Genomic DNA, 12,053 nt, shown 5'->3' on the forward strand with positions numbered 1-12,053 from the left:
TCTAGAGGCGATTTTCACACCTATCAATTACTTGTTTCAAAGATCGGGAAAAATCAAAGATCTCGTGGGCGGGATCATATCATGTTCTGATCAATACTCAAATCGGTATATAATCTAATCTATATATGAACAAGGTACAATCTAATTCATATCAATGATATCATGATACAATCGAAATCATTACTGAATCTGATCAATATCAATCTACTGATGTTTCGACGGCATAACAATACTGTCACGATAACCCCGTCTATCTCAACATCACAGATATAATACCAGAATTCATAACCAGTATCAGTACAACTCATAATCTGAATAATAGCACAAATCAGATATAAAATCTCAACTAAATCAACTCTGAAATTCATAACAATTTCATAAACAGTCTATTCTTTAATCTGACTTCAGTTATACCATGTCTACTGTAGCAGAAACATCATATCTGATTCATATTCAATTCTGACAATATCATAAATTCAAATCATGTCTAAACGTAACAAAACTTACGTCCAGTTGTAGCCTGCATCGATAGGAACACAGTACTGAAGTCGGATTCACAATCGGACGGATGGATCTCCAAAATCTTTAATCACAAATTGGAATCCTTCCTCGGAGCCTTTTCTTGATTCCTCTCTGAATTGTGAAGAATGAATCGATTGTATATCTATATATATACTGCATGCAACACCAGGAAACGTGGCTTACTGCACGTCGCACCGCGGGTGCGCTCATTCAGTAACCGCGGGTGCGCTCAGTGTAAGGATATACATCAACTTTTCCGAAAGCTTCGACCGCGGGTGCGCTCAGTCCTGTAACGCGGGTGCGCTGACCTCACTGTAGCAGAACCGCGGGTGCGGTCTGTCTAGCACCGCGGGTGCGGTGTCACTTCCGTAATTAATCTCCAACTCTCTGTCCATCAACCGCGGGTGCTTCTCATGAGCTCAACCGCAGGTGCGGTCCTCATGAGCTCAACCGCATGCTACTGTAATTCTTCCACAATTCATGAGCTCAACCGCAGGTGCGGTTCTTTCCTTACGATGGGTGCGGTCTATTATTTCATGCACCACTTCATAATCTCATTTAGTGCTTCTCATTACATGTCATGCATACTCATATCTTCCGAATATCACATCAATGAAGATTAATAAATCTCGAGCCTTACATTTCTCCCCCTCTAAGAAATGATTTCGTCCTCGAAATCACAAGTAATCAATTCAGATATATCAGAAGAAATGTATACAGAGTTTAAATCAGAACTCATCTCAATGAATCCATTATGAAATCTTAATCTCATGACAAGTTCTGTCTTTCAAGTAATATTTCTAATGTTCCGTTGACTTTACTGTATATGCAACAGTAGAATATGCTTCGTTCTAAATTTTCTTCCTTTCACGGATCTCTGATTCCAGACTGGAGTAATCATTCAAGAAGCATAAAATCATAATACCACTCGAAATCATTTTAATCAATCGCAAAATACTGGCTATACAACATCCGTATATGCCAATCAACGGCTCACACCAACTTAATATCATCAGCTGTTATCAAATCTGTTTATCCCAGTCAAGGATATATTAAATCTTCGGCCCCAAATACCAATCGTCATCATCCGACGTCGGTATATTAAGTCTGTCTGGTCTGAGCTATCTTCATTTTCTTCTGAATTAGCTACATTTTCTTTGTCATATCTCTGACCGTATCAATTTTATCTCAGGTATCTCCGAGATGTTATTCTTATACCAAAGAAATATGCAGTACTCACTGTACAATGTCTTATCTGCAACTATCTCATTACTCTTCTGATGGCTATTATCATACTATAATTCATAGGATGTACAATATGTCATATTAACTAGTGCTAGCATCCAGCACTGCCACTCCCTGGATATCTTTCAATATCCGGATAGTACACTCTGGCTATCTGTCAGTCTGTGGATAATATATGAATGAGTTCATGGTGTATTCTGCCACAATTACAAACTCAATCAAAATCACAATCTGATATAGTCTAGTTCTACATTCTGATCAATCTGACCATTTCTTTGACCTCGATCTTTGTCATCTAGTCATGTTTGTACGTCATCTTGTACAAACTAATAGATATAGATTGAACAATATGTCAATCACAATCATATCATATCACAATCTGGAAAGTATTGCAGTGGTCTTATTACGAAATTCATCGAAATATACTTCCCATGTCTAGTCAAGAATATACAAATTCTGTAATAAATCTTCTGATCTCTATCTTTCTATCTTCATTTATTGGCGGTTCAGACATTTCAGTACAATTCTGCCAACATTTCAGCATAAATTCTGCCATAACTGATTTACTATGTCTATATCAAAACTATCTGTTCGAATTATCATATACTTTCTGTTACCGGAATGACTACTTAATCTATTTCTGTGCGCTTCTGACCCTATCTGTCATTTCCAATTCGAACTATTTGTTATAAACAATCAGTTAATGATATAAATTAAGGAAAAGTACCTACCTGGTATTCAGTTCTGACTATCGATATCAAATTCTGTTGTAAAATTCTGAAACATTTGGCATCACCAGATAATCATTCTCATACCGTAACAAAATCACATATCTGCCACTCTGATCGATGTTCTGTTCTGATTATCGAAATTAAGCTCTGAACATTCTTATTATATCTCTGATCTACTGAAGTTCTCGAATTCAACTCTGATTCGGTTTGAATAATCTATATCAAACATTGACTCAGAATAACAGTACTATCAAATCAGATTCATAATATCAATAATCTATACGGATCTAGTGAGTTTATTAAACTCATAAAACTGCAATTTCTGGCAATACTGTCAATTTTGACTAATCAATCATATCTTCATGTCGCTCAGATCAACTGCCATATATATCATTTGCAAATATAATATGCCCCCAAACAATATAAGCTGTCTCAAATACTGTTTTAGAACAATAACAATACTCAAGCAGATACAAAACAACAATCGTATACGATAATCTATCAATTCAGACCAAAAATAAATTTCTGACAATTCTGACATTTCTGAAATTTCTGATCTTTCTGATATCGGTATCATTCTCATTCACTGATCACAATCTCAACTGTGTCAAAATCAATCAGTATACTAACTTCAGATATCACATACTCTGAATACAATCTGTTTCAAGCAGGATTCTTATCTGAATAATTTCTGTATATAATAATCACAGTTCTCAGAGTATTCAATACAATCTTCAGATATTCGATTCAATCAATCAGATGCTACAAATATATCAAAATGTCATAGATACAACTAGCATGAAATCATCAGAATATCTCTGAACATACTGAAATATGCCACCGAGAAACATTAAATCAAATGTAACTTCTGGCCCGTACTCTTCTACTGATCTTTCAATTCTTTCACTTCATTCAGTGACATTCTGCACATTCAATATCATTCTGTACTGAGTTCTAATAAAACAAACAGTACTTGATCTCAATTCAATTCTGAAGTCTATCTTTCAATCAGAAGCAAATCCAAAATCTCATCTGGAAAATATCAGCAACTCATACATTATTGGCAAATCTGCCAATTCTAGGCTCGATTTCAGTACATCTACTGAATACATAAGGATACCATCTGCTCCTTTCTGTATCAATCGAGTCATAATCAATACAGATATCAAAGGAATTCTAGATCTAGAATCCTTATCGTGAAATCTCTACTCATCAGCCTTATCTGGTCTGAATCTTATACTCTCCTGACAAGAATCTATAATAGTTCTGTACTTGTTCAGCATATTAATATCAATAATGCGGTCAACTCAGAAATACAAGTACATCATAATCTAACTCGACCTCATTCTCTTCTTACTGTAGTATACCATATTTCACAGAAATCTCTGATATCAATCTTTCTTTTCCAACAAGTAAGGGAATCAATACTACAGTACAATCAGACTCAACAGATACAACGTATCTCAATGCAACTCAGTCAAAGATACCCGTAGGGAATGCATTAGTATATATCAATACCTATGCAATATAATCATAAAAGAACAGTACCTGCCACTCTATTATCAGGTGTGTCCGGTGTCTCTTCCTCGGTCTTCTGCTCCCTAAAATCTTCGGGAACTTCTCTGAGGACAAACTCTAGCAAGGTGTCCCGGCTGTCTACAAATATGGCAACTACCAGTCACTCCCTGGCATTGCTCTGTGGGATGTCTCCCTCCGCAAGTTCTGCAATATACTCCAGTATGACTTGGGCTGGAACTACTGGAGCTAGACGAACCACTCAGTCCGCTCCCCTAACTTCTTAAATGGCCTTTCCGCAAATCTTGCTTTCCACTCGTACTGCCGCGATCAAATCGGAGAGGGGATTGTTGTACCGGGAGTTGCATCGCACACACCCTTTTTAGTTGTCTAATCAGACTCGCCTCCGCTCTTTTCGCTTTACTCAAGGCATCAACAAAATGGTAAGGTCGCTGCATATTCATCAATGCAACTATCTCCGAGTTCAATCCTCTGATGAACTGATCCGCTACAGCTTCATCATTCCCAATTACATGAGGAGCAAAACGCAGTAGAGTAGAGAATTTAGCAACATATACTTCAATATTCAGTTGACCTTCTCTCAAATTCTCAAACTCTGCTTTCTTGTCCTCCCGGTACGAACCTGAGAAAAATCTTCGATAAAATTCAGTTCTGAATATTTCCCACTAAATCACTGTACCTCTCTGTTCTAGCATTCTTTTACTTGTAATCCACCAACTTCTTGCAGTCTCTCGTAACTGGTGGAATATCAGTTTAGTTCTCTGCTCATCTGAATAATCAAGTAAATCAAACAGTATTTCTATGTCATCAAACCAGTTCTCACAATCTTCAGACGTCTCGACACCACTCAGAATCGGCGGCTGAAATAACTGAAATTCTTCCAACTGTATTTCCATCTGAGTTTCTGATACATCTATCTGTTCAGTCGAAGTACTACCCCTTTCTGGAATTCTCCGTAGAGGTATATCTGCTTATCAAAGCATTAGTACTCAAATACTACAAATATATTCCAATCTTTCTCTGATCATATTACTGCTGATCATGAATCAGATCATGATTCATACTCAATAATACATACTACCAACTCAAATCAGATAATCAGGTAACCATGTATTTCAAAGCAGTAAAACATAATCTCATGCTAGCATACACAATGTAAATCAACATTAAAAGAAATCTAATGCTAGCAATCACATGCAAGGAAAGAAAACTCACTCTACCCTGCTCATTCTATTCTATCTCAGTCTACAGAACCTACGGCTCTGATACCACCTGTTGTGGGGACCCGGACGCCCATCATCATTCTTAATCATCTTTGGGATTTAATTATCAATTAAGATAAACAGGGTCTAAAAATTTTTCTTTAAAATGCGGAAGGTAATGGAATCAATCTATTATACATCTCAGTATAAAAGTACAATAATGTACAACAATTATTCAAACTAGTCTAAGGTTCAACTACTAAACTTCAAGTATTAAACCAAGTCGACAATAAGTCCGGAATCACCACTCTAACTCATCTTCTCTTATCATCTTCTTGACCCCGATCCTGTCCCACCTGTTGTCATGCACACATACAAAACAAGACAACAGTCGGATACTCCGGTGAGAATAAATTCCAGTATAAAACATGTATACATGCATATACACAATATAAATCATAAAGCATATTATCATGCATAAAATTCATAGCAATAGGTTTCATAGTCTAGGAAACCAAATCAAAATAAGCATGCAGTAACAATGGATTCCATAATCTCTGGAATCAAAATAAAATAAGCATGCAACTCAATTAAATTCATATCTTGACTCGACTCGACTCTAACTCTAGGGATCCCGGTGTGAATAAGACGTCACTGTCTGTCACCTACCCTCCCAATCGGGGTAACTGTACGTCTTATTCCTAGACTTCGGTCATGTCTGTATCGAATGTCTACAATCGGATTGAATCTGATCCGAAGCGTCGATACCCCCGAACGTCTAGTTTGGCAAGTCTGCCAAATGACTCTCCTATGTCAAATGCTTGAATATAACTCTATAAACAAGGCATAATCATAATCAAATATAAATAATAAATCTAGTATGTGATTTAGGGAAACTCCAACCAAGTCTGATTCGAGTCGTATCTCCCGAATTTCACATGAATTATACCTTTCTCTTCTCGGTCTGATGAAGACAAAGTCTCGTATGCCAATCTGTCCATAACCAGTCTGGCAATGACAATCGTATAAATGCAATATCAGTATATAATTCAATTCAAGACCTGTTCTGATGCGAACACGGATGGTCAGGCGCCAAGGAAAGCATGGGACCCTTTGGAGTTGCCGGAGGGACCAATCACGAGGGGACGATTGAAGAAGTTCAAGGAAGCGTTGCACGAACTTATGAGCAATGAAGAAGGTCTTACAAGCGAGGTGCAAAGTGCTGGAGGGTTTTTGATGCATGGGAGTGAGTTTGGAAGTCAAAAGAACATTATTCAAGTGATAGATGAAGTTGAGTCCAGCAGCATCAGTGCCCGAGCGGTCAAATATTACCGCCCGAGCGCCATACTTACTGTCCGAGCGCGAACAGTCCAGAAGACCCCGCGCCCGAGCGGTAGAAATATCGTGCCCGAGCGCGCCTGCTGCGTGAAGAAAATTCATACTTTCCTATTTTAGAGTTTTTATTATCTTGGCAAGTAGATTTCATATCTTTTTGATTTGGTATCAATATATAGACGAATTTTATTGATTGAAAACAACTTTTGTTCATTACTGATTGAGTTTATAAAAACTTTCTTTGAAAATTCTTTCAAAAACAAGCTTAACTTTCGTTATAAATTTTGCGTTGTATCAAATCAAACTTATCAAAAGATTTATCTTTTGTGGCGTTTGTCAATCGAATATCACGAGGGGTTGCCAAGGACGGGTTCTTTGGAGGTTCTCTGGAACGAGATTGTTTCTATCGTTGATGAATTGTTGCTAGACCGCATGATCTAGAGGCGATTTTCACACCTATCAATTACTTGTTTCAAAGATCGGGAAAAATCAAAGATCTCGTGGGCGGGATCATATCATGTTCTGATCAATACTCAAATCGGTATATAATCTAATCTATATATGTAACAAGGTACAATCTAATTCATATCAATGATATCATGATACAATCGAAATCATTACTGAATCTGATCAATATCAATCTACTGATATTTCGACGGCATAACAATACAGTCACGATAACCCCGTCTATCTCAAAATCACAGATATAATACAAGAATTCATAACCAGCATCAGTACAACTCATAATCTGAATAATAGCACAACTCTGATATAAAATCTCAACTAAATCAACTCTGAAATTCATAACAATTTCATAAACAGTCTATTCTTTAATCTTACTTCAGTTATACCATGTCTACTGTAGCAGAAACATCATATCTGATTCATATTCAATTCTGACAATATCATAAATTCAAATCATGTCTAAACGTAACAAAACTTACGTCCAGTTGTAGCCTGCATCGATAGGAACACAGTACTGAAGTCGGATTCACAATCGGACGGATGGATCTCCAAAATCTTCAATCACAAATTGGAATCCTTCCTCAGAGCCTTTTCTTGATTCCTCTCTGAATTGTGAAGAATGAATCGATTGTATATCTATATATATACTGCATGCAACACCAGGAAACGTGGCTTATTTTTCAAGCTGCACGTCGCACCGCTGGTGCGCTCATTCAGTAATCGCGGAGCGCTCAGTGTAAGGATATACTTCGACTTTTCCGAAAGCTTCGACCGCGGGTGCGCTCAGTCCTGTAACGCGGGTGCGCTGACCTCACTGTAGCAGAACCACGGGTGCGGTGTCACTTCCGTAATTAATCTCCAACTCTCTGTCCATCAACCGCGGGTGCGGTCTTGTTCGTAGCAGCGGGTGCGCTCATGCTACTGTAATTCTTCCACAATTCATGAGCTCAACCGCGGGTGCGGTCCTTTCCTTACCGCGGGTGCGGTCTATTATTTCATGCACCACTTCATAATCTCATTTAGTGCTTCTCATTACATGTCATGCATACTCATATCTTCCGAATATCACATCAATGAAGATTAATAAATCTCGAGCCTTACACTCTGTGTAATCTGATCACTTTTCTAACAGAAATCTCAGTAATCCAGTCATATCTTTACGTCTACATGTACGAAATAAAACTTGCAGACTTGATCAGTCTGTCATTCTTAACTCAAATCGATATTCAATCTCGGGAGTATTGCAGTAGCTTCATCACGATATCCCTGGAAATGTGATCTCATTTCCATTCAGGAGTCGATAAGCTATATAACCAATCTCTTGGTTTTATTCTTTCTGTCTTCATCTGTCGGCAATTCAGACATTTCAGTACAAATTCTGCCACATCTGATCTAATCTGTTTCTATCAAAACTGTCCTTTCAGACTATTATACATCTTTCTTTTACCAGAACGAATACTGAATCTACTATTGTGCGCTTCAGACAATATCTGTCGTTTAAAATCTGAAATATCTGGCATACTAAATAAATTATTCATATATAATACAGTATCACATACCTGATATTCAGATCGATACCCTGTTCCGACTATCGATAGCAAATTCTGAACATTCGGATCAACTTTCTGAGCCGCTTAAATTTTCAAAATCAGTTCTGATTCAGCCTGCACAATATACATTCTCCACGGTCTACTATCTATTTCAAACACGGATTTAGGACAACAGCAAAATTCAATCAGATTCGAAACATCACTCATCGATACTGATCTGCTAAACTCATAAAACTGTAATTTCTGACAATGCTATCGGTCTCAGCCAACTGATCACGACTTCAACTGTGCTAAGATTAACCGATATACTATCTTTGGATGTAATGTGCCCTGAATACAATCTGCCTCAGTCAAGATTCACATCTCAATAATTTATGTATACCACTTTCCAGTTTTCAGAATATTCAATACAATACTCAGATATTTAACAAAATCAGTCATAATCTTCGAATATACAAGAATATCATAGATCAACTAATCAGAGAATCATCAAAATATTCTGAACACAGAGTTTATCAACTCACAACCATAGCTGATACATCCCAAAAAGAAAACTCAATCAGATGTAACTCTCGGCTAGTAAATCTTCTACCTGATTTTTCAAATCCTTCAATTCAATCGGTATCATTCGGTACGGTGTTTTAAAAGTAAAACAGTACCTGGTACCAAGTCAAGGCTGAAATCAATCTCCCTGGCTGGAATCAAACCTTGAGTCTCATCTGGGGAAAACATCAGTAACTCTCATGTCACTGGCAATTCATGCCAATTATGGACTCAACTTCAGTAGGTCAACTGAATACATAAGGAGTCCCTCTTCTCATTTCTGTAATGATCGAGTCATAGATAATAAAAATATCAAAGGAATTCTAAATCTAGAATCCTTACCGTACAATATTCCTTCTTCGGCCATTTCAGGTCTGACTCTCACCATCTTCTGGAAATAATCTACGTTAGCTCTGTACTTGGTCAGCATATCAATATCAGTAATGCAGTCATAACCAGACAACACAAGTACAATACAAGTTAACTCAGTCTCATTCTCATCTCACTGTAGTATACGATGTTTCACAGAGTTCACTGATATCAAAACTCTCCCCAAACAGTAAAGAGATAAAATACTACAGCAGACACTGACTCAACATGATAAAGCATACATCAATGCAGTTCATTCAGAAATCATACATAGGATGTACGAGAATCTCTCAATACATACACGGAATAATCATAAAAGAACAGTTACCTGCCACTATATCATCAAGTGCATCATGGGTCTGTTCCTCGGTCATTGCCACTACTCTGCCTTCCTTCTGGCCCTGGTTGTGTCTGAGTAGGGGGTGGTTGGAAAGAACGAACAACAGATGATTGTCTATATGTCTGAGTCACTGATCCAGATAATTCTGCTCTCTGGAATCTTCGGGAACCTCTCTGTGGACATACTCTCGCAAAATGTCCTGATCGTTTGCTGATACGGCAACTACCAGTTACTCCTTGGCATTTTTCAGTGGGATGTCTCCCTCCGCAAGTGCTACAATAGACCCCGGTGTAATTCTGACTAGAACCACTGGAACTAGACGAACCGCTTCCTAACTTCTTGAACTGTTTCTTTCGAACTTTCAAATAGTCTTTCTTTCCACCACTTCTACTACGAGTCTCAAGTCCGAGAGATGGTTGCTGTGGTCTCGATGCTGGAGGCACAAGCGAAGCTCCTTTTTGTCTCATCAGACTGGCTTCGGCTCTCTTGGCTCTACTCAGAGCATCATCAAAATTATAGGGTCGGCCTGTGTTTACCAATGTCAATATCTCAGGATTCAATCCCTTAACAAACTGATCAGTCACAGCTTCATCATTCTCAGCCACGTGAGGAGCAAAACGTAGCAAGGTAGAACATTGAGCAACATATTCTTCAATGTTTAGCTGACCCTGTTTCAAATTTTCAAATTCTGCCCTCTTATCTTCTCGGTACGAATTGGGAAAAACCTTAGATAAAATTCCACTTTGAAGATTTCCCACGTAATCACCGTACACGCTGTTCTAAGGCTTCATTGGTTGCAATCCACCAGCTCTTTGCGACCTCCTGTAACTGATGCCCAATCAGTTAAACTCTACATTCATCCGAGTACTCAAGTGAATCAAACAATATCTCTATATCATCTATCCAGCTCTCACAATCAACAGTTGTCTCAGTACCCCTCAGAATCGGCGGTGTCAATGATTGAAACCTCTTCAACATTATTTCCATCGGAGTTTCCGACACATCCATCTGTTAAATCGAAGTACTACCTCGTTTTGGAATTCTTCGAGAAGGGATATCTGATTACCAAAAGAATTAGTAACCAAATAAATACACAAATCTGTTTCAGTCCTCCTCTGATCATCATATTGCTGATCAAGAATCGGTTCTGATTCATTCTCAAATAATACATATTACCAAATCAAATCAGATAAATCAAGTAACATGTATTACAAAGCAGTAAATCATGCTAGCAATCAAAACAAGGAAAGAAAACTCAATCTACCTCGCTTACTAGCTTCTATCTCAATCTAAAGGATCTATCACTCTGATACCACCTGCTGTGGGGACCCGGACGCTAATTAATGTCTTAATCATTATTAATGTCAAATATAACAATTAAGAAAATTGGGACTAAATTTTTTTCTTGTTTTAAATTATAAATGCGGAAACGTAACAGTAATCTATCTGATATACATGTCAAAATCAAAGTACAATTCAGGTACTACATGTTTCTAATCTCAACTAGGTTCAACGACTATACATCCAGTGCTGAATCCTATTCTGCTTCTGGGCCCGGATCTCCACGCTAACTATAATCTCTCATCCTCTTCATGATCCTGATCCTGTCCCACCTGTTGTCATACACACATACAAACAAGACAACAGCCGGATAACTCCGTTGAGAATTACATTCCCAGTATAAATCATGTATACATGCATTTCATATAAACAGATATAACCGCATGAAACAGATATTCATAACATGTGTCAAAATCAGAAACATGAATCAATACACACTCTATAACTCTTCGACTCTGACTCGACTCATCCTAATCTAGGGATCCCGATCTGAATAAGAACATACACCCACCTACACTCCCGATCGGGGTGGTGGTACATTCTCATTCACGGACTTTGGCCCTTTCCGTATCGAATCTCAGCGATAGGAGCTGCTCTACTCCCCAACATATCGATACGACCAAACGTCCGGCGTCTTGGCAAATCAGCCACAGACTAGGCACATCCGCTCTGGCATATCTGCCAATCCATCTAGGAATATCAGCCCTAGCATATCCTGCAAAACCTCTGTGACAATGTGCAACGGCCCAGTGACGATTCCATCACTATCTGGTACCTCTGTCAGGAGATCAATCGTCTACGACTAGGCGCATCCGCCTATGACTCAATACATAAATCAATAGACCTAAGATATAAATCTCATTCAATTGCAAAT

Source organism: Primulina tabacum, chromosome 18 (genome assembly GCF_025594145.1).
Source record: "Primulina tabacum isolate GXHZ01 chromosome 18, ASM2559414v2, whole genome shotgun sequence".
Lineage (NCBI taxonomy): Eukaryota > Viridiplantae > Streptophyta > Magnoliopsida > Lamiales > Gesneriaceae > Primulina > Primulina tabacum.